At 37.0% G+C, this 24181-nt stretch overlaps 2 non-coding genes across 2 annotated transcripts; one reads left to right on the top strand and one right to left on the bottom strand.

The window, feature by feature from the left end:
* Positions 1–15323: 15323 nt before the first annotated feature.
* trnap-ugg (transfer RNA proline (anticodon UGG)) lies at positions 15324–15395 on the top strand. The gene has a single exon. It is a non-coding gene; the product is annotated as a tRNA-Pro (tRNA).
* Positions 15396–16063: 668 nt separating this feature from the next.
* Positions 16064–16145, bottom strand: trnal-uag (transfer RNA leucine (anticodon UAG)). Its single transcript has one exon. It is a non-coding gene; the product is annotated as a tRNA-Leu (tRNA).
* Between the last annotated feature and the right edge of the window lie 8036 nt (positions 16146–24181).

The following is a 24181-nucleotide window of genomic DNA, read 5'->3' as shown; positions in this document are numbered from 1 at the left end:
CACAGCTGACACTGAAGTCCTGTCTGTGGCTTCTGATGATCATTCATCTCATAGTCTATGGACTGCATGGCCAGAATATTTTGAGATCCCTACTTTTCCTGTTGACGTTGAATACAGATTACATCAGGGAAATCTACAATACATGCGAGATAAAACATATCTACAAGTGTCAGGAGAGCTCATCTAAGGGGCGGAATAGGTGGTATGATAGCCTCAGATGGAAAATGGGTAACTACCACTCAAAACTGCATCAAGCTGGATGTTTGGAGAGATCCATAAATGGTTGGAAAAGAAGGGGACAGCAGCCTCAGAGAAACATCACAAGAGGTTTGAAATCAACTTTCTACCGAACTTCCCTGATGGTGAAGATGAAGCCAGCATGGAGTCTAAAAGGAAGGAGATGGTGGAAGACATGAAGAAACGTCATGTTAATTCTGCACTAGCCCAGAACATGAATTCTACATTTGCCTTGTGTAGAAAGGAACTGATAGAGAAGGAACCTGCAGTGAAGAATACAGTGGAAAGGTGGCCAGCCCTTTTCACACAGAGTCAGGTGAATAAATATTCTTGGTTTTATGGATCATTAAAGAAATAGTTCACCCAAAATTAAAACTGTCATTTACTCAGATAGTTTCAAACCTGTATAAATGTTTTAGTTCTGCTGAACACAAAAGAACGTATTTGTAAGAATTTCAGTAACCAAACAGATCTCATCCCCCATTTACTTCCATAGTATTTATTTTTCCTATTATGGTAGTAAATGGGGGATGAGATCTGTTTGGTTACTGACATTCTCACAAACATCTTCCTTTGCGTTCGGCTGGACAAAGACATTTATACAGGTTTGGAAAAACCAGAGGGCAAGTGAATGATGACAGAATTTTATCCAAACTTAAGAAGATTTTGCACAAGATTAAAAATGATGTAAGCTCCTCACACACATCACAATTTTTTTTATATTAAAACAACTGTTGCTTTTGCTGTTGTTCTTTGCTTTGTGTTGTGTTAGTGCCATGAGCGCTATTAAATAATAATTTTCATAACTTTGCAGAAATCCAACATCAACGTGAGACGAACAGCCGTTCTCTATGGATTACCATTCCGTCTTGGAGAGGACCCCACCGATTTTTACCAGACCTGTTTTGTAAGTAGTTTCGACAGGCAAACTGCTCTTTAAACAGTTTTGAGATCTAAACAGTACGGAAACTGAAACACAGAAGGGGTAGAGCAGGGGTAGGTCCTAGAGAGCCGCAATCCTGCAGAGTTCAGCTCCAACCCTAATCAAACACATCTGAACAAGCTAATCAAGGTTTTCAGGATTACTAAGGCTACAGGCAAGCAAATCTTTTTTTCAGGGTTGGAGCTGAAATCTGCAGGACTGCTCTCTAGGACCGAACTTGCCTACACCTGGGGTAGAGAAAAGAAAGTAAAGATAAATTAAGAAAAAAAGACAGTAAGAAGACATTTTATAATACATAAAGAAAAGAAAGAAAAACAATAGTAAGAAGGACAATAAACAGGAGGTTGGAAATTTAGACAGGTAGGAAGAATAAAGGACAGATGCAACAGAGATGAAGTCAGTAAAAGAGGTAAGAAAGTACAGTAAAATAAATATAAAATACAGAAAGGAGATTAGATTGAAAGAAAGAAAAAATTTTTAAAATTCAGTCAATTCTCCTCCATAATTATGTATTTTGATAACTTTTCAAATATCAAATTGTGAGTTTTAGAATAGGTTTTAATTTATATAGCTGGCCTTCCGTTTGATTTATTGTCTTTTCATGCAGTGGTTTGAATGTCTGTATTCGTTCCTGCATCCACTGCTGTGTCCTGATTGAAAAGGCCTGTACATTTAGACATATTGTAGTGTTATTAATTTTGTTTCACATTTTACTGTGAGTATATGCTCTTAAAAGATGTTTTGTGTCTTACTTTGACCTTATTTTTGCTATATGCCCTGTTTTTAGGACTGTGATGACAATGAAGAAATGTCCGAAATTGCAATTGGAATTTTGACTGGTGATTCCCGAGCACTCTGCAACTGCAACATTACCCTACTCCCTGCATCTTGATGCCAAAACAACAGCTATCATTTTGGAAGGTACCATGGTTGTGGATGATGTGGAAAATCTTCCACAAGCAATGTGTCTGCTCTTTGGACTGATTTATGATCTAAACTTAGAGTATCCTGCAGCTCTGAAGAGCACATTTGATTTCATACAGAGAGTGATTTTGTCTCTTGGCCACAAGTCACTCAAACCTAAAATCCAATCACTAAAAAATCGCCTGATGCAGTAATAGTAAAATCATTGCTATGATGTGATTTTTCCCCCATGGTAAACCATTCCTGAGTTGAGCTAGAGTAAATAGAGCTGTCTTTAAGAGAACTCTAAAGGAAATTTTTCAGTACTACATTGATAGTTCAGTGATTTCCAATTGTTGAAAAAGAAAAATATCTATGAGGATGTTTTGAACAATGTCAAGTTTACCTAATGTTAAATTGGTCTTAGAATAGTTTTATTAGAGGACAATTTTAAAGAGAACTGAATTAGGAAAGCTGTACTAAACTTACAGACAATGTTCAGTGTTTGCAAGCTCTGCTTTTGACCACTTTGTAAAGAATTTTATTGTCCTTTATTTTATGAGTGCAGTATGTGCTTTTATTGTCTAAAATGTTTTAACTATGTGAGATATTAAACAATATAAAAACAAAAGGGAATGCTGTTATATCAGCACCCTGAGATCTGGTCGGAGGTAATCACAGCCGATATGTGTTTTGAGCAGAGTTGTGGTAAAAAAATCTTGGTTTTAAATGTTTGATTTTATAGTGGAAAATTTATGGGAAGTAGCTAAGTAGAGTTTGGTCACATTATACCATTATACTCCCAAAGCAACTGCACTGTAAAAAATACAACGTTGACTCAACTTAAAATTTTAAGGCAACTTGCTGCACAGCATTTTTGAGTTAACTCAACTTTTAACCCAAGTAGTTGACTTAACTCAATTTACTAAGTAAGGTCACAGGTCTCCTAACTTATATTCTTTTGTTAAGTTGATAGAGTTTTGATAGTTTAAAAGGTTTAGTAATTTAATAAATGTGAACTTATGTTTTTTGACATCCCTGATTTAAAAAATGTATTTTGATTTACTGAAGCAGGTACTTTGTTTTTAATTAACATTTAACATAAGGTTATGAAAAAAGCTATAACTGCATGCTTGAAAATTTGAAAATTTCAGCTCAGTGGCTAGCTAAGACCTGAAGCAACAGATTTGATCAGATTCACCAGCTTTAGCATGATTAACTGTATACATTAAAAAATGCTGGGTTATTTTTTCTACCCAAATGCTGGGTTGCCTCTGTTGGGTCATTTTTCTGGGTTATTTACAGAGAATTGGGTACTTTTTGTGTAACCCAGCCGCTGGGTTTGGGTTGGGTTAGCTAGTGACTGCTGACACATCACAGACAAGACCGCCCCTCCCCCAAAGTTCAGCGGTGTATTCAACAGCTGTGTCAACTTCGTATCTTCTCTTTTGGGCTCCAACACCGCTGACGGTTCATCTCCCTCATGCATTTAAGCGAAAATAACGCTAAATACAAGGTCTGTATACACATTTTCTCCCACTTAAGTCACATATGACAGAAAAAATTGTCATTGTGTTTGTAACATTTATTACTGTTACCGTGTTAACGTTACACTCGAACTTTCAGCCTGGTCTGAGCTATATAGCTTGATAGTTTAGCTGACTCTAGCTGACAATAGCTATTAACGTTACCCTCTCCCCATTTACTCCGTGATCAAAATTCTCCCGCATTTCTCCCGAGTTATGACAATATTATTATAACTATTATTATTATTATTATTATAACTAGCTTCCATGATTTTAATGTTGACAAGATGTCTTTGTGTTCTGTGTCGTTTTGTCTTTCAGATCAGGCAATAGATGAAGAAAGCTTTCTGCTTTTAGATGAGGGGACCATCAACTGCATAATCCCAAAAATTGGCCCAAGGCTAAAGTTCATGAAATACTTCAGAGAATTTGTAAGTAGTTACAGTCACTGCAGATGGAAAGGGCTTAATTTTCCCCACTTTTTGCACTATTATTTTAGCAGATCATTTTTTAAACGTTCCCAAGGCATATGTTTGCTTTTGGTGTAAAAGGCAAATTCCTGGGGATGTCAGGAGTATCTTTAAACATTTACAAGCAGTACACCATATAAACAGTTCATCAACATATTTCCAATGTAGTGAAAATGGTTGTGGCAGAACTTTTTCTTACATCAGGTCTTACAGAAGACACCTAGTGAGCAGCATGAAAACCAAGTTGAACAGATTCTTGATGAGCCTCTCGAACAGCTGGCCCAGCCTGATGATGAACTTAATGCCGAAGAGGAGTTAGGACAGGAAGTTGAGGATGAATGGGATGAACTACAGCAAGAGGACATTATCGAATGGGTGACCCTTTTTTTTTTAGCTAATCTGAAGTCTAGATCTGCCCAGACATTTTCTAACTTAAACTTTGTGGTACAACAGACCTCTAGTTTAATCTTCGATATTGTGAGCAGACTACAATTGCAGACTATGTCGTTATTTAGTCAGTTTGGTCTTGATCAAAGCCCAAAAGTAGAAGAGCTCATGCTCTTGCAGCTGAGCCTTTCAGAGAACTGGAAACAGACTATAAACAGATGCAGTATTTTGCTAAATCAGGAAACTTTATTCAGCCAGTTGAGGAGTTTTTGCCTGGGGTTTCCTATGTACAGCAATGGGATTCCACCACTGGCACTGTCCGACAAGTTGCAGTTCCTGATTCCTATCAGCGTATTCCACTACAGTGCCTTCTTGTCAAGCTACTTGAAATTCCTGGTATTTTGAAGGCCATGATAGAATGGCAGCAGAGAGAGGGTGATGCACTTCAGGATGTCTTTGATGGGGAGTTTTGTAAAACGTATCCACTATTCTTGAGGTTTCAGTTCTGCTACTGCTGTATAGTGATGACTGTGAAACTGTCAATCCTCTTGGATCGAAGACTGGGATTCACAAGTTAGGATTTATATATTTCATCATGAAGAGCTTGCCACCAGACCTGCTATCAAGTTTACGGTCACACTTCCTTCTAGCAGTTTCAAATCAGATAATGCAATTCAACCTATGGTCTTGATGCAGTGCTGTGCCCTATTGTTGAAGAGATCAGGTGTCTTGAGAGGGATGGCATCACTGTTGATACCCCCGAATTTCATGGTGTTGTTAAGTTCACAGTTGTCCAGGTAGTGGGAGACAATCTGGGCTTGAATGCCATTCTTGGCTAAACTGAAAGCTTCCAGGTATGGGGGTGCAAATCACCTAGGATCTTTTCTGGGCCAGAAAATCCCAAAAGCGATTCAATTTCCTGCAGAGACAGAACAACAGACATCTCCCTCAGTCTCTGAGTCCCAGAGTCTCAGAGCACAAGTACCTACAGCAGAACAAAAAAAACACTAGAAACATCAGGGTCTCTCTGACGTTTAAGATAAATATCGTAATGAGTAAAGCAAACCTTTTAACCGGTAAACAAACCTTTCCTTTATTTTACTCAAGCTGTTTTTACTGTAAGGAACGTGACAGAATGTTAGATGTGTTATTATGAAACTGCGATGAGAAGAAGCACTTATGATGGGGCGGCGGGAGGAAATGTACAGTACATCATCTTTTTTGGAGAACAGGACATGTTTAGGCTTACATCCTGCTTCGTGTTAAGGTGTAAATTAAGTAGCCATCTAGAACAACATAAGTGAATTACAGAGATTTTTTTTGTTTTCTTTACGTTTTAACAAGATGCAGTTGGCGTACAGCTGGCCTCCGTGGCTCCGATTCGGTTCCTTGAAAGATTCGTTCATTTTGAATGAATCCGTAATATGACTCGGGAGAGATTCATTTTTTATTGACCGCGCATGCGCAAGATCCTACCTGGTTCGGTGCGGGGAAACTTGCTCGTCACGTGACAGCCTCATAGACTTCGGCTCTGCAGTCAGTACCGTCTTCGGGTCTGGTTCGTTCGTTCGTTCATCACGTGACCACTTCCTGACTCAGTATCTGACAGTCAATATTACTAGTGTAATGTTGAATGATATTTAGGAGTGATCATAAAATTATCAAAACTTCCGCGGATTTCTGCAGGACTTGAAGAGCTGGACACTGGGTGAGATCGCCTGTGCTGCGGGTCTGTCAGTGTGTGTGTGTGTGTGTGTGTGTGTGTGTCTAAATAGTGCCCTTTGCACAAACCCATTTGTTTTGGGTTTTCTGTTTGTTAATGTATTAGTTATCACAGTATGCATTTGGGGCTGCTATTTTATTTTATTTTATTTTTAAATGGACGGGTTTTAAGCTGTAGCTGGGCTGGAAATCTTAGGTCCAATCCGGAAATCACTGGTTACTATGGTTACCGCTTCCTGCGGTCTTCACTGGTGTCCTCAACCGTTTAATAGCAAAGTAAAATAGAAATTAGGCTAGAGTATTTCACACCTCACAAGGAATAGTCAATTTTATTACAGTCTGCCTTGAAAATGCATGTGTAAGGATGTCTGCCACCAAATCGATTTCTTCTCCTCTGTCAGTCATTGTGAGTTAAAATAATTTTATTTAGTTTGTGTGGTTCTCTGCCTCTGACTACTCCAGTTGTCCAATCAACGGACGGGAAATTGCTGACGTAATCGTATGCCTGCTAGATGGCGCCAATGACGCCAACTCGAAATCTGATTGGTTAATGTAACAATTTTAATTGCCACTTATAATAAGCTACGGGCGCCTGCACTATTCATTCTGAAGGCCTTAAGACAGATTTCTTTCACTCTGGCAACACATGATGTCAGCCACTGGCTGAAATATGATTAGATAAACATTCTTATCATTACTGGAAGCAGCTCAACCAAGAGCAAAGCTAGGAAATGTAGAGAATAGACTACTGGGAATAATTTAATACACACGCATGGAAAAATATATTAAAATGCAAATCACTGATTCAGATCACTGCTGTTTAGGCCAGCAGAGAAGGCCTTGCTGGCACTGATGGCCCACCACTGGTTTAGATACTTTAGAAACTATTTTGGATTGGAATATTCCAGATGTAGATGCAGACACCACTGATTACTTTTTAACATTTTATTTCTGTACCACTTATCTGATCTATTCTCAGGTCAAAGGGAGCCTGTGCCTATCTCAGGCATCATCGGGCATCAAGGCAGGATACACCCTGGACAGAGTGCCAATTAATCGCAGGGTGCACACACACACTCATTTACACACTACAGAACTCCAATCAGCCTAGAAGCATGTCTTTGGGCGGAAACTGTAGCACCCGCAGGAAACCCACCAAGCAACGTGCAAACTCTACATACACACACACACACACACAGTGAGCAGGAGCAAGACTCGAACCCAGGACACATGGAGATGGACGCGTGGAGGTGTGAGGTGAACATGCTAACCACTAAGCTGCCTGATTGTAAACATATAATGTGTAATTAATTTAAAACTTGTTTAATTTTTATATTATGGCTTAACAATTGTATAATTATCATTAGAATAATTACATTTGTTTAATTATATTGTTGCTATTATCTGTATATTACAAATAGTTCCTGCTTTGGGTTTGCTTAAAATATATATAGGTCCTTTAACTAAAGCTGAATGTAAATCCTGGATTTATCTGTAAGAATCAACAATCTGTCAGCAACATTGGTGACACTGTCATGTGATGCTGTGGGTGGAGCTTCATAAAATGAACATATTAGAGTACAGAAAGAATATTTCTATTCAGCTAAGACCATTCATGGTATAAAAAAAGCTAATAAACTAAGGTGCACAAAATCACAGAAAATAATGAACTGCTGAAGTGTGTCTGATGTAAAGTTTTGTTATTTATTTTATATGGTGTTTATTTTAAATCCTAAACTTTTACACATGCACCCACCAACTGGCCTGCACTTCACCTAGCATTATCCTGTCATCATGCATTATCAGTGTCATCAGATTTTATAAACACTACAGTTGACTAGAACTGGATCATTCATTACTGCATTGGTTTGTTTTGGTATTCAGTGTGAGAACATTTGAAGAAAAGACTAAGAATCATTTCATAAAAGTATGTTGGTTTAAAATATTATGTTGAGATTCATAATCAAGCATCTAAGTAAAATTATCTAAAGGCAGTTGTGTGTGTTTAATCCCCTGATAGGACAGAAAGTATATCATGTGAATATAAAGCATTTCTCAGTGGCCAATTTAGTTTAGTTGTTGAGTTTTACAACCGTGTTCAACATCTGTTTCCTTTTAGTTTTCCCTTATTATTTATTTTTTCTGCTTTGTATTAAGTAATGTAAAGAAAATATAAAAAAACAAAGATACAGTGACAAACCCAGCAGTATTTGAGAGAGAAATTGATGACACCCCAAACTGTAAATACAATTTAAATATAAGGTCTAATAAAAATTAAAAATCCAATATATGTGTGGCTGTATGACCTTTTTGCAGGGCTTTATTTATTAGTGTGTTAAGGTTTTTCTCTTCAGTGAACACAAGGTGGCGCAGTCACTTATCTTATTGTGGGTTAAGTACTAGAGACACTACCACACAACCTGCTCACATTCTCTGAGATGATGGAAGCTACTTTTCACAGTAAAACCTTTGTGGCATAGAGTATACTTGTTCTTCTATCATACATACTGCTGATATAATATCCTAACCCCTGCCCTGGTTACTCTTAGTGCCTAAGATAATTTCAGAGATACCATTCTGATTAAACAACACAACTGTCCACTTAACACTAAACTGTCATAAGAATAAATACTCAGCTAACGTCATTTCTTTGGCACCTGCTGTGTCAGAAACACTGAAAACTGGAAACTTTTCTGTAAATCTGCCTTTACTCTTCTTTCTCTTCTTCTAATGCTATCATGAGTACAGGAAAGTTTTATTTTTCAGATTTACAACAAAACTTTATTTCCTGCTTTCAGTATGTGTTTACTTAAATGTCCTCTGGACAGGTTTCCCATATGAGACAACAACATTGGTGACACTGTCATGTGATGCTGTGGGGTGGAGCAATTTTGAAGCTTTATGGTGTTAACATATTAGATTACAGAAAGATCTCCACTATTTTCACTGAGCTAAGACCAGTCATCATGTTCACTGTTATATTCATGTATCTGTGGCTTTCACTAGGTGAGTTAACATTGACTTTTTGTTATTGCAGAAATATTAACTATATTATATTAAATATTAGTCTGTGTGGTGATGCAGTGTGAAAATGCAGAGTGTGGGTCTGACTTAAGTATTTCCTGTTGATTATTTAAAGGTTAAAAACATTATGATCTCTTCTCTATGACAGGTGACTCCATGGCAGATTCAATATAGTCAGATTTCCCTCATAAAGCTGTAGATGAAGGTGATGATGTTACTCTGTCCTGCAAATACAAAACAAGCTTTCCTACAGGAAACTTCCTGTACTGGTACAAGCAATATCCAAAATCTAAACCTGAGTTCCTTCTTAATGTTGACCAAAAAGGAAATCTAATTTCCAACACTGACCCAAGAAAGTCTGCTAAAGTTGATGATGAACAAGTGGATCTGATCATCTCCTCTGCTGCTGTATCAGACTCTGCTCTATACTACTGTGCTCTGAGGCCCACAGTGACAGGAAATCCAGCTGCACTGTACAAAAACTGTACAGTGTTTATCTTGAATGCAGTAAATCCATATGTATAATACTGAAACTGTATATTGTGGCCATTAATAACAACAATTTAAACCTCATCAGAATGAGATAATCCCCAAAACAAAGGAATATGGTTCAGGTGAATTAGACCTTTTGTTGCTTCTGTTAAGATGAATAATTAATTGCTGCAGTGCGTCTGATGTAAAGTTTTGTTGCTTTATTATATATGGTGTGTAGTTTGATTTGTTTGTTTTGAAGCATAATCTTTTACAGATGAAACCACTGACTGGCCTGAGCTTCACCTGACATCTTGTCAGTCTTATTATACTGTATTTTGTAAACATATTTTCAAACAATTAAGTAGAACTGTCTCATTTATTAGTACATTGTTTTTTCTACACTTTTGCACAGTGCTCAGTGTGAGAGAATTTGAAGAAAAGACTAATTTAATAAAATTATGTTGGTTTCAAATTATGATTCATGATCAGGCTTCTAAGTAAATGTATCTAAAGGGAATTGTGGCTAATTCAGTGGAGTTGATGCTCCACATCTGTTTTCTTCCATTAATAATGTTGTTTTTTGTGGAAAAGAAAATGCAAAATGACAAATCTAGAGGTATTTGAGAGATAAATATATGGGGGTTATGAAGATATCTCAAATTATCTTAATATATAAAATTATTAATCCAGAGCATATGTAAGTGGCTGTCTGGAAAAACATGCCAGATGTTGCTGTGGCTTCTGTTTCTACTGTATTTTGACACCTCCATGTACATATTTCAACAAAACTATGTCTAAATGTTTTTATTTTCTATAGAATCATGCCTAGGCTGTTTGCCTGCAGAGTAAAAGTTGAATAAAGAGACAAACATGGCGGTAAAAACAGCAAAGCTGCTTATGGACTTGTAAACCTTGCTATCTGAGGCAGAACACAAACTACAAGAATAAATCACTGACTCATTTACACTACACAATTCTACACATCTGACCACTTAAGACTAAACTGTAATAAGAATAAATACTCATCTAACGTCATTTCTGTGACAAACAAAAGCACCTGCTGTTTCAGAAACACTGAACTCATCTGAAACTCTGCCTTTATTGTTCTTTCACTTCTGATGCTATCTTGAGTACAGGAACATTTTATATTTTCTATTTAACTCCCTGTAACCTTGTGTGGTTGTTAGGGCTGAGCATTATGGGGTTAATTAAAGTTTGTAAAAATATTTCTTCCTTATTCTCAAATAAACCTTATTTTCTTCCTTAGTGGTTCTGACAATATGCTGCCTTCTGCTGCACACATGACCCACAGAGGAAGACAAACAAACACAACAAATTTATACACACAAAACCAAAAAATACCACTGCAACATACATTTAATCCAGTAAAACTGTCTTAGATAGAATTTCACAGAACAATGAGGCAATGGAACTGAGAAATGGTATTAGTGAATCCAAGGATTCTTAGAACCACATTTTATTATTAATGCAAAAACATTTCTACAGATTTATATAAACAGTATACAGAACAGTACAGTTATCATGAATATGCATAAATACAAGTAGGTGGAGCTAGAGGTGGAGATGTACATCAAATAGTAACACTGACATTCATTTCTAAAGCTAGAGGTTTGAACTAAACACTCAGGAAAACAATGTTGTTCCTCTTCGTGGTGTTTTTCACTCTTTCTGATGTTGGTAAGTCATATACACTGCACACAAAATATTATTTTTCAATAACTCTAATTAAGAAGACACAATTTTTCATGTGAAATGTGTCATTTATGATTAAAATATCACAATATTGTTGTAATGTTTTTATAGCAGAGGCTGCTGACAATAACATTAAACCAGATCAAACCAATGTATTTTCAATGGAAGGCAGCAACATCTCACTGTCCTGCACATATACTGGATCAGTTAACGGTCTCCACTGGTATCGACAAAAACCTGGATCAAGACCCGAGTTTCTGCTGCTGATTCTTGAAAGCACTGAAACTGTCATAAAGGCTCAACCACCTCATCCACGATTGTCCATAAAACAAGATAAAACGAATAAGAAAGTGGATCTGATCATCTCCTCTGCTGCTGTATCAGACTCTATACTACTGTGCTCTGCAGCCCACAGTGACAGGAAATCCAGCTGCACTGTACAAAAACTTTCACACAGTTTTGTTATATTGAAAGCAGTTCTGTCAATGCTTTAGAGAAAGTTACATGTCCTTTTGGGGGATTCTCTGTTTCTCTACTGGTCAGGGTCATAGTTAATAAGGAGTCACACATAAGGTGAGAAAACACCCTGAATGGGATGTCAGTCCTTTGCAGAGCTCCATACACAAACTCTTTCACACAAAGGGGAAATTTCTCCTTGCAAATTCCTACTCTCATGTTTTTTGGAGGTGATGCAAAACTGCACACAAACTGACAGTGACCTGAACACATCATCAAACTGGGGATCCTGAAGCTGTGATGCAGCAACACTACCTGCTGTTCAGTGTGAGAAAAAAATCATTTCATAAAAGTATGTTGGTATAAAATATTATGGAAAAGGAAAGGAAATCAAAATGGAAATTGTGTATTAACATTTGTATTTTCAGTTAAATGGATGTACAATGTCTGCCAAATTTTAAATGGATCAGCAAAAATCCATTCACAGTTGCATTTCCCAGGTCTTAAGTGTTACGACCCTGACCTGTGGAAACAGCACTTACTCTTCCCTGCACCACCTTCCATTCACAAACCTGTGCTCCACCTCAGTCCTGCCTCCACATATGGCTTTCATGGAGGAGGTGAGAGGAAGAAGCCCTTTCTCTCCAAAAAAACATGGCAGCATCTTAACAAATTTGGGAACAATATTTTTTTGGACTGATGGTTAATCATTATTCATAGTTTCATGTTTGGTGAAGGTCAAACAGAGTTTATCACAACAAACACCTCATACCAAGTGTCATGTTGGTGGAGGGGTGAGGATTCGGTTGTTTTGCAGCCACAGGCTCTAGAAAACTTTTAATCATTTGGACATTGATGATCTCCACTTTATATTAGAATATTCTTGAGACAAATGTAAGACTGTCCATGAGCTTATGTTGTGCTGAAACTGGGTCATATTAAAGGACAATAATCACAAGCACACCAGCAAATTTGTCTCTTTAAGGATGCTGAATCTGAGGACTTGTTTTTGTCTAGGTTAATGTCAGAAATACAGATAAAAAAGAAAAAGACGGGTTATTCTTGTGTTCTGATATGCTGAAATGCTGTAATGATTCCAAATGAATCTATGAATTGAAAGTGTGAACTATTCCCAGCGTGGTGAGCAATACTTTTGTTTTAAATATATTGATGGTTCTTGATGTAAACAATGTATATGTCTATTTAAATTCAGCTCCTGCAGATGGCAGTACATGACATGAAAATACTCTAGAACTGAACCTGATTGGACCTGGACACAACAGAACCATGTGGAGTGTTAAAGTAGCCATGAACATTAAACCTGAACAAAGCTTCAGCACAGATACATGGTGTGTGGAGTGCAGTCCGACTGAAACACTTGAATTACTGCAGAATCTTGAGCATAATACAAGATGCTTATGTATTTGTGCACATGCTCTCAAACACCACCTTGTTAGGGGTTTTATATTGTTATAATTTTATGGGGAATTTTTTCAAATCCTATCAATCACTACAGTACCTCTGGTGTTTTGTTTAGACTTTAAGGGTGTACTATAAATCTGCTGAAGAATTTAATTTCACAATAAGAATTGTTTGTAATTGCAACAATATATTTTGTAGATTAGAAAAGGTTTAAGTTCATAGAAATAGGAAATACAGGAACTAAATATTTGAATCTTTTGCTCATTAAATTCTTTTAGAACATGTGTGTGTATTTTACATAATGTGGCAAATCCTCCACTCTGATTGGTTAAAACAGAGGGAATCTACAGTTGAGGCTTTGTACACAAGAAATGCTTAGATGCTTCACTGAAGACAGAGTAGAAGGAAACTTGACATTTACAGTAACATAAAAAGGAAACTTTCAGAAGAACAGAGGAAATTAAAACATGATGGTTTTCTGTATGTTTCTGTTTTTTACCATGTTCATAGGTAAGCTTATATTTTATTTATCCCCATATATTATGTTTAAATGTTTTATAACTAGTAAAGAAATGTTTCCATGTGTGAGTGTTTTAGATTGTAAACATGTACTGTATGTATACTGTATAATATAAAATGATAATATTCTGAAATAAATGTCCTCTTCAGGTGAGAGCACACAGGACAGCATTACTCCAACATCTTCTGCTGTCTATGGTAAAGAGGAGCAAGCAGTTACACTCTCCTGTGATTATAAATACACTGTTTCTATGAACAATCTACAGTGGTATGGACAATATTCCAATGCAGCACCAGAATTCCTCGTTCTGTTGACGGAATCGGGAGGGAATCAGACAGGTGATACTCCTCATCCTCATTTGTCTGCTAAAGTTCATAAGAGTCTGAAGCGTGTGGATTTGGCGATCTCGCCTGCTTCAGTATCAGACTCTGCACTGTACTACTGCGTCTTGCAGCCCACAGTGACAGGAAAGTCAACTTCACTGTCCAAAAACCTACAGAGACCTCAAACATGAAAGTGTTAAAGAATCACAATAAGAAGAAAAGACTGGAAGCTATGCATAACATCAGCATTCTGATTATTGATCCAATAGAAATGTATGTATATAACCATATATGAATACTTTATTTGAAGTGAATAGACAAAACATTCTAAGTGAATCCAAATACAGATAGAAAAGTTAGGTGTGTGTTTGAAGAAGCCACATGTTCACTCCCTCTGCAGTATTAAGTGCAGTTCTCATAAACAATAGTGGCAGGTTTGATGGTTTATTTACTTAATGACAGTGTAAAGATCACATGCTGGAATTTGATTCTGTTCTAGGAATAAAAATGTGGATATTGTAAACTCTTTTGACAAGCAGCTGATTTGATTTATTTTTATTTATTTGTTTGTTTGTTTGTTTGTTTGTTTGTTTTACTGAGAATGAGATTTAATGTGTTCATCATGTGTGTCTTTGCAGGGTCTTTAATATATTTTTGAGAATTACAGGATACCTGAAAGTATGTATAACTAAGAATAAGAACTCTTACCAAACCATACCCCACCAGCCACCTGAGTTTCTTTAGCAACCAGCTAATTCAATTTTATTAGCAACTGGAATCATTTGTAAACTTACTGCAAATATCACAGAAACTACTTGAAGCCTCATAATATTCACCAAGCTATACTGGAGCAACAGTACAGTTTCCAGCAAAGAAGCTACAATCCTGTAAACTTGACCTATACTGAATCCTCCACCTGACACTAAAGCAAGCTTGTTCTACAAGAATTGATTTTGATCTTCATGTCCACCGAGATTAATGACATATTTGGCCCAATGGCAAGAGCTGCTTACTTGGTTCACACTTAGCGTCTGGATTCCAAAAAGGTTCGAATCCCACAGGAGCCTCGCTTTATTGTTAACTTGACTTTGTGTAACCGAGTTCCTTTTACTCGGACCCCAGTCCATATGAACAGGAAGGTCATACAGTTACAGAGTACAGTGAACCTTCATTGGCGCACATCAAGGAGACCAGGGACAACCTGGCTCGTTGGTCTAGGGGTATGATTCTCGCTTTGGGTGCGAGAGGTCCCGGGTTCAAATCCCGGACGAGCCCCGGTTCTACGTAGAATAGAGTGGTTGGGACAAATCTAACGGAAACTTGCCCTGCCGGCTTGGTTCTCACTTGGAAGTTTGTTTCTCCAGAGGTCCAAGAAGGTTCAAATCCCACTGTAATTACCTCTGAAAATTAAAGCTCCAACCTGGAGCCTAACTCTGGAATACAGGGAGTGGGATGGAGAATGTCACCCTTTGTGGAGACATGAACCTCCGAAATATTAATATAATAGAGTACAGAAAGACCTCAGAATATTGTCATTTTACTAACACCATTCATCATGTTCACTGTTATATTCATGTGTCTGTGGCTTTCATTAGGTAAGTTAACATTGATCTTTTCAGAAAGGAGATAATAAATTAATGATTAATTAGCCTGTGTGATGTTAAGAAAAAATAGAATATGAGTTATATAACTCAAAACTATTTGCTGTTTGAAAAAGCAAGGTGTGAAACGGAGCAGCCGGCGTTGACACCAGTTGCGAGCTATTTCAGCACCTGGGTCTGGGGGCTCCGGTACCATGTGAGTTCGTTTTTTTTTTTTTTTTGCAGCCAGGCAGCCAGCTAACAGCAACTCTTAAGCACATTTGCAGAAGGTACAGGAGCCACAACCCCTGTAAAGCCTTTGTGGTGCCAGAGCCCACAACCACTGCCTTGAAAAGGCTCAGCTGGCAGTGGTGGGATTTGAACCCACGCCTCCAAAGAGACTGGAGCCTAAATCCAGCGCCTTAGACCACTCGGCCACGCTACCCAAGGGCTCAGTACTTATAGACCTCTGTGGAGAGCACACTGACATACTGTCTGGGTGTGTGGTACACAGGCTGCACAGATGAGGACAGACAAACTGTGCAGAGGGTGAAAAACAGCTAAAAAAATCATTGGCTGCCCTCTGCCCTCCCTGGATGACATGTCCAGGTCCCGCTGCTTCAGCAAAATCAAGGCCATCACAGGAGACTCCTCACATCCTGCTCATCACTTGTTTGACCTGTTGCCATCTGGGGGGCGCTTCAGGTCAACAAAGTCTCACACCACCAGACTTACAAACAGCTTCTTCCCCTGGGCCATTCGGACTGCAAACAATCACTGAACACACACACACACATTCTACCTAATAAAATGTGCAATTCCACTGTGCACTTTAATCTGTCTGTGAATTGAGTACAAGTTATAACTTAATATTGGCTTTGCACAAATTAGATTTCAAGCAAATATATAACTGGGAACATTTTGTTGCAGCTTTATGAATGTTCTGCTTATATTGCAGTAGCCCTTTAAAAAAGGGTACAAGTATGCATATGTATGAAAGGAGAGTCCATAACCTGAGGTACTGAGATATTGAGAAGGGTTCAGTATTTATATTAACATATTTTTACATATGTTTCTTTATTGACATGCACAACCAATTATTACAACATTATTACAACAATACTAATTCTAACAAAATCCTGAATATGTACAATATGGCTATATTTGTGGACACCTAACCATCACACCAGTATGTGGGCATTCTCCAAACTGCTGCACAATTGTAGGATGTCTTTATATTCTTACAAAAACATGTTCCAGCTCAATGAAGATGTTTATTACAAGTTTGGTGTGGAATAAAATGAGTGACCTGCACACAGCCCTGATCTCAAACCCGCTGAACACTTTTGGATGAATTAGAATTCTGACTGCACCCCAAGCCACACAGCCTGATGTTTTAGGGCTGTATGGACACATGGACATACAGTATCTCACAAAAGTAAGTACACCCCTCACAGTTTTGTAAATATTTTATTATATCTTTTCATGTGACAACACTGAAGAAACGACACTCTGCTCCAATGTAAAGTAGTGAGTGTACAGCCTGTATAACAGTGTAAATTTGCTGTCCCCTCAAAATAACTCAACACACAGCCATTAATGTCTAAACCGTTGGCAACAAAAGTGAATACACCCCTAAGTGGAAATGTCCAAATTGGGCCCAAAGTGTCAATATTTTGTGTGGCCACCATTATTTACCAGCATTGCCTTAACCCTCTTGGGCATGGAGTTCACCAGAGCTACAGGTTACCATATATTTACAAAAATGTGAGGGGTGTACTCACTTTTGTGAGATACTGTATACTGCCACTTACTGAACAATCATCTAATTTTTAATATTATTAGTGTATATTTTGCAACAAGTTTGAAGTAATATCTAAATAAAGCTAGTCTAAGTAGATTGGGTGAGCAAATGGCTGTGTGTGTGTGTGAAAGAGAGAGAGAGAGAGAGAAAGAGAAACAATTATTTTTTTCAATTATATTTCTGCACATATATAAATTTGGTAAGTTAATAAACAATTTTTTTTGGTGTTAAGGTTTTTCTCTTCAGTGAACACAAGATGGCGCAGTCACTTATCTTAATGTTGGTCAAGAACCAGAGCACCCCACAACCTGCTCACATTCTCTGAGACATAGAGTATACTTGTTCTTCTATCATACATACTGCTGATATAATATCCTAACCCCTGCCCTGGTTACTCTTAGTGCCTAAGATAATTTCAGAGATATCATTCTGATTAAACAACACAACTGTCCACTTAACACTAAACTGTCATAAGAATAAATTCTCATCTAATGTCATTTCTTTGACACCTGCTGTGTCAGAAACATTAAAAACTAGAAACTTATATGTGAATGTGCCTTTATTCTTCTTTCTCTTCTTCTGATGCTATTGTGAGTACAGGAAAGTTTTATTTTTCAGATTTAACTGTTAGAGCTGAGAAATAAGGGATTAATTCAATCTTAATTACCAAGGGAAACTACTAATTTCTTCCTCATTCTTAAATAAATCATATTCTCTTCCACTTAGTGTTTCTAACATTAATCTGCCTGCTGGTGTTTACACAAAGTTTCTCTAATTTAGAGATATCACTAACTTATGTAAAATAACATAAATACATTAATTTCCTGCTTTCAGTATGTGTTTACTTAAATGTGCTCTGGACAGGTTCCCCATATGAGGCTGAATGTAAATCCAGGATGTTTCAGTAAGAATCAACAATCTGACAACAACATTGGTGACACTGTCATGTGATGCTGTGGGGTGGAGCAATTTTGAAGCTTTATGGTGTTAACATATTAGGTTACAGAAAGATCTCCACTATTTTCACTGAGCTAAGACCAGTCATCATGTTCACTGTTATATTCATGTATCTGTGGCTTTCACTAGGTGAGTTAACATTGACTTTTTGTTATTACAGAAATATTAACTATATTATATTAAATATTAGTCTGTGTGGTGATGTAGTGTGAAAATGCAGAGTGTGGGTCTGACTTAAGTATTTCCTGTTGATTATTTAAAGATTAAAAACATTATGATCTCTTCTCTATGACAGGTGACTCCATGGCAGATTCAATAGAGCCAGATTTCCCTCATAAAGCTGTAGATGAAGGTGATGATGTTGTTCTGTCCTGCAAATACAAATCAAGCTTTACAGGAAACAACCTGCACTGGTACAAGCAATATCCAAAATCTAAACCTGAGTTCCTTCTTATTGTTGACCAAAAAGGAGATCTAATTTCCAACACTGACCCAAGAATGTCTGCTAAAGCTGATGATAAAACTAAACAAGTGGATCTGATCATCTCCTCTGCTGCTGTATCAGACTCTGCTCTATACTACTGTGCTCTGGCGCCCACAGTGACAGGAAATCCAGCTGCACTGTACAAAAACTTTCACACAGTTTTGTTATATTGAAAGCAGTTCTGCTGATGATGTTGAGCTGCTATTTACATGCTATTTTTGGCGAATTCTGTCTCTCTTGCAATTTATAAAGGGTTCATAAATATGTTATAGTTTGACAAATGTTGGATTATTAGGAGATAGCTAATTGTTTTTTAAGCTTCATTAACCACTTTATCCTGTTCAGAGATCTATAGCTTTTCTTAGCAACACTGGAAATGAGGGAAACCTGAGCTCAATCTCGAACTGGGGACCATGGAACTGTGAGGCAGCAATACTATCTGATGTCTTTGTCTGACAGTTCATCAGTGCCTGAAAAGTAAAAATTAGTTAAATATTTTGCATTCATTAATGGTATAATATTTGGTTTAGAGAGGGATTATTATAACTTTTAAAAGTAGCTTTTCCTTATTTTGGTATTCAATCTTCTTGGGGATTTCTTTAGATGCTCTGATGAGTCTACATGCAGAAAGAAGAAGAAGAGGCTTAAAGCCATGTAAAAGCAGCAATCCACAGGTTAAAAAATACATGACTGTTGGCATCACAGTGATGACAGTTTTTATGGTGCATCACGTAGAATCTTATCTGAGCCAGAAAATCCCAGAAGTGTCTCAATTTCATGTAGAGATAGGAGAGCAGACCCCTCTCTCCCATCCTCATCATTACATTCAGGGAAATATTGATAGCATCATGTGAAACTATTCAGCTGTTTAATATTAAACTGCACTCAGTGTCAGAGCAGAAGACTCTATGGAAGATAATGAAAACCACTAGAAAGATGATTAGGGTCTATCTATCCACCATTGAGGATCCTTACCAGAAAATATATACAACTTTGTTGCCTCCAAGCCTCTTCCAGACACTTTACTCAGATAGTCAGGTATACATCTTTATACACTGATGATACTATTCCATATTCCTTGATAACCTGGAAATAAAAAGTAAAAGCTTGGTTCAATCATCACAGCAGAATTTTACAATATACAATATACCAGTATAGGCCGTGCATTTCAGACCTAGTCATTTGTATTGATGTGCTCTGTGTAGAAAAAAAGAGTAATGTAATTAACAAATGAATCAAATAGGAAAACGTTTTCATTATTTTCATTGTCTGTACCGCTTATCCAATCTATCCTCAGGTCACAGGGAGCCTGTACCTATCTCAGGAATCAAGGCAGGATACACCCTGGATGGAGTGCCAGCCAATCGCAGGGCACACACACAACGGGCAATTTAGAGACTCCAATCAGCCTAGATAATAATAACTTTAGCTAGCTTAGTAAATGACAGTGTAAAGTTTACATACCTGAAATACCCAAAAATGTTACACCATTCCATTTGATGAACAGTTATTTCTGTGTTTATTGTGCTTGAGATCTGATGTGTTCAACATATGTTTCTGTGCAGGTTTACTTTGGTCTTGAGTCTTGAATAATAAGAATGTCCACTAGTTTGATTTCCCAGTGTGTTTTTGACATTGATTGAAATACTTCAGCACTTAATTGTTGTGGGTTTTGGGAATATGTCTGTTACCCTCTGAGACCCTGCATCTGTGGAATCTGTAAAAGAAAGCAAGATTGTTTAGGAAACTTCTAAGTGAGATTTTTGTTTCAGGCCCCAAGACACAAATGAGCCTAATTATATTTGATAATAAATCTGTACTACTGATAATAATTAGGGGTGAATCAATACTACACTGTGAACTCACAAACATTGCCCCAATGTTTATATATTAAATTTACAACAACATAACATTTAATTATTATTTAATGTTTATAGAATAGATTGATTGTTTTCATTAATAAAAATGACATGCTGTCAGTATTTGTTTACTATGTGCTTAGGACAGGTTCCTCATTCAAGGTTGACTAGAACTCATTCATTATTACAGTGCTTTTTTCTATTGTGTTGCACAGTGTTCAGTTTGGGCAAAATAAATAAATAATTTCATGAAGGTTTTTCGGTTTCAAATATTATCTTGTGATTAATAAAGTATTTAAGTAAATTTAAGGGAATTGTGTAATTGTGTGTTTACTCCCCTGATAGGACAGGATGTAGGACAGGATGTAGGACAGGACCATGAACATATATCACCAAAACTATGTGTAAATGTTTTTATCTTTTATATAATCTTGCAGAGGCTGTTTGCCTACAGTGTAAAAGTTGAATAAAGAGACAAACATGGCGGTAAAAACAGTAAAGCTGCTTACAGACTTGGAAACCTTGCTATCTGAGGCAGAGCACAAACTACAAGAATTAAGCACTGACCCTTTCATTCTACACAATTGTACACATCTGACCACTTAAGACTAAACTGTAATAAAAATAAATACTCATCTAATGTCATTTCTGTGACAAACAAAAGCACCTGCTGTATCAGAAACACTGAACTCATCTGAAACTCTGCCTTTATTGTTCTTTCACTTCTGATGCTATCTTGAGTACAGAAACATTTTATTTTTTTCTATTTAACCCCCTGTAACATTGTGTGTTTGTTAGGACTGAGCATTAAGGGGTTAATTAAAGTAAAAAAAAAAACTTCTTCCTTATTCTCAAGTATAGTGGTTCTAACAATAAGCTCCCTTTTGCTGCACACATGACACACAGAGGAAGGAAAACAGACAAAACCAATTTCAACACAAAACCAATAAATACCACTGCAGCATTTAATTCATTAAAACTATCTTAGATAGAATTTTACAGAATGATCAAGAAATGAAAAATGTAGGAACAAGCAAACTTTCACACAGTTTTGTTATATTGAAAGCAGCTTTACCAATGCTTTAGAGAAAGTTCCATGCCCTTTTGGGGGATTCTCTCTTTCTCTCTTCTGGTGATTGTCATGTTTTTTGGAGGTGATGCAAAACTGCACACAAACTGACAGTGACCTGAACACATCATCAAACTGGGGATCCTGAAGCTGTGATGCAGCAACACTACCTGCTGTGTCACTGTGCTATCACACTGTTAAAATCCTTCTGCTTAAAGTGTTTTCTTGTAGTGTGGTGTTGTGTCATTGTTAATAAAGAAAGATTTCTACCCTCATGGTACAATTCCATATTGACTGATAACAAGTGCACTAAAGACAAGGCTCAGGTCAATCCTCATAGCAGAATTCCACAATGCCAGTGGACTCATGATCCTCTCTGTTCTGACTGGAGTAATTACACTGCAGATGAAGGGCATTTTATTGTCTAAGTGTCGTAACTTCACATATATAATAGTCAAACTAATCAGTAAACCAATTCCTTGTATTTTTAAACAAGTAACTAGAACCGTCTTATTCTTTAGTGCATTGTTGTCTTCTGCTCTTTTGCAGTGTTCAGTGTGAGAAAGTGTGAAGAAGAGAAATGTTTCATAAAAGAATGTTAGTTTAAAATATAATGTTGTGATTCATGATCAAGCATAAGAAAATTTATCTAAAGGGAATTCTGTGTGTTGTGAATACAATTAAATTCTAAGGTCAAATATAAAAATATTAATCCAGAGCATACATGTGTGACTATATGACCTGTTTGCAGGTTTTTATTTATTAGTTTTTCTCTTCAGTGAACACAAGATGGCGGAGTCACTTATCTTATTGTGCCTCAACAACTAGAGCACCACACAACCTGCTCACATTATTTGAGACGATGAAAGCTACTTTTCACAGTAAAACCTCTGTGACATTCTTCAATCATACAAAAATCAACAAAAGCACCTGCTGTGTGAGAAACACTGAAAACTGGAATCTTATCTGTGAATCTGCCTTTACTCTTCTTTCTCTTCTTCTCTTGATATCATAAGTACAGGAAAGTTTTATTTTTTTAGATTTAACTGTTAGAGTTGAGCATTAAGGGAATAAATTAATTTCCTGCTTTCAGTATGAGTTTACTTAAATGTGCTCTGGACAGGTTCCCCATATGAGGCTGAATGTAAAGCCTGGATGTTTCAGTAAGAATCAACAATCTGACAACAACATTGGTGACACTGTCATGTGATGCTGTGGGGTGGAGCAATTTTGAAGCTTTATGGTGTTAACATATTAGATTACAGAAAGGTCTCCACTATTTTCACTGAGCTAAGACCAGTCATCATGTTCACTGTTATATTCATGTATCTGTGGCTTTCACTAGGTGAGTTAACATTGACTTTTTGTTATTACAGAAATATTAACTATATTATATTAAATATTAGTCTGTGTGGTGATGCAGTGTGAAAATGTAGAGTGTGGGTCTGACTTAAGTATTTCCTGTTGATTATTTAAAGATTAAAAACATTATGTTCTCTTCTCTATGACAGGTGACTCCATGGCAGATTCAATAAAGTCACTTCTCCCTCATAAAGCTGTAGATGAAGGTGATGATGTTACTCTGTCCTGCACATATAAAGAAAGTGGTGGAACAGACTACCTGCACTGGTACAGACAATATCCAAAATCTAAACCTGAGTTCCTTCTTAATGTTGACCAAAAAGGAGATCTAATTTCCAACACTGACCCAAGAATGACTGCTAAAGTTAAAGATGAACAAGTGGATCTGATCATCTCCTCTGCTGCTGTATCAGACTCTGCTCTATACTACTGTGCTCTGGCGCCCACAGTGACAGGAAATCCAGCTGCACTGTACAAAAACTTTCACACAGTTTTGTTATATGGAAATCTATTATCTACTGATCATTTTGAATTTACATGCCATGTTTGGAGGAATTCTGTCTCTAATGTGATTTATAAAGAGTATATTTATAAATCACATTAGATTTTTGACACATGTATTATTAGGAGACAGTATTTTCAGACACAAATCTATCACTTGTGAGCCTCAGTGATGAATCTCTGCTCCTCTGCTGGTCTGATCATGGAGACAGTCTTGGATGCACATTACAGAGTATTGTGACTAGCTCTGTACCAAGCTGTTTCTCGTGTTTCTTTGTCTGATTGCTTTTGTGGTTTTGATCTCATTTTGTTTCATCGGTTTTCTGAGTCAGTCTAGTGTTTTTCGGATTAGTTTGCATCGCGGTTCGTCTTTATGGTTCTCTGACCTTTCTGCCGGTCCCTGATTACATTTACCTTGCCTGTCGTTTTGAATTATATTAATAAA

Source organism: Hemibagrus wyckioides, linkage group LG07 (genome assembly GCF_019097595.1).
Source record: "Hemibagrus wyckioides isolate EC202008001 linkage group LG07, SWU_Hwy_1.0, whole genome shotgun sequence".
In the NCBI taxonomy this organism is placed as follows: Eukaryota; Metazoa; Chordata; class Actinopteri; order Siluriformes; family Bagridae; genus Hemibagrus; species Hemibagrus wyckioides.
Note: the sequence above shows the minus strand (reverse complement) of the source record. Positions and strands in the feature narration are given on the sequence as shown.